Below are 377 nucleotides of genomic sequence, written 5' to 3'. Positions count from 1 at the left end.
CTGCTTAAACAATCTCCCAGTCTTCCCAACACTAGCAGCTCCTCACTGTTCTAGTCTATCTGTTCAGCTCAGCGTTTTCCAGCTCAACTGTCTCCTAACAATGTCTCTTGCACTAACTACCTTCTTTCACTCTGCTGGCCCTACCCCACAGCCCTGGAAGGCTCAGCTGGCTTTTATTATATCCTATGCTGTTTCCAGAAATCCAAGAGGCAACCAGCATTGATGGTCATAGAGCGGAGCAGTTCTAACATCTAAGAATTCTTTTTTTTTTCTACTTACTTAATTGTTTTTATTTTATTTTATTTTTTTATTTTAGATATTTTCTTTATTTACATGTAAGTTTCTCCATTCCCAGTTTCCCCTCCAAAAAACAAAGA

The sequence above is a fragment of the Mastomys coucha genome, unplaced genomic scaffold, assembly GCF_008632895.1.
Source record: "Mastomys coucha isolate ucsf_1 unplaced genomic scaffold, UCSF_Mcou_1 pScaffold21, whole genome shotgun sequence".
Lineage (NCBI taxonomy): Eukaryota > Metazoa > Chordata > Mammalia > Rodentia > Muridae > Mastomys > Mastomys coucha.
Note: the sequence above shows the minus strand (reverse complement) of the source record.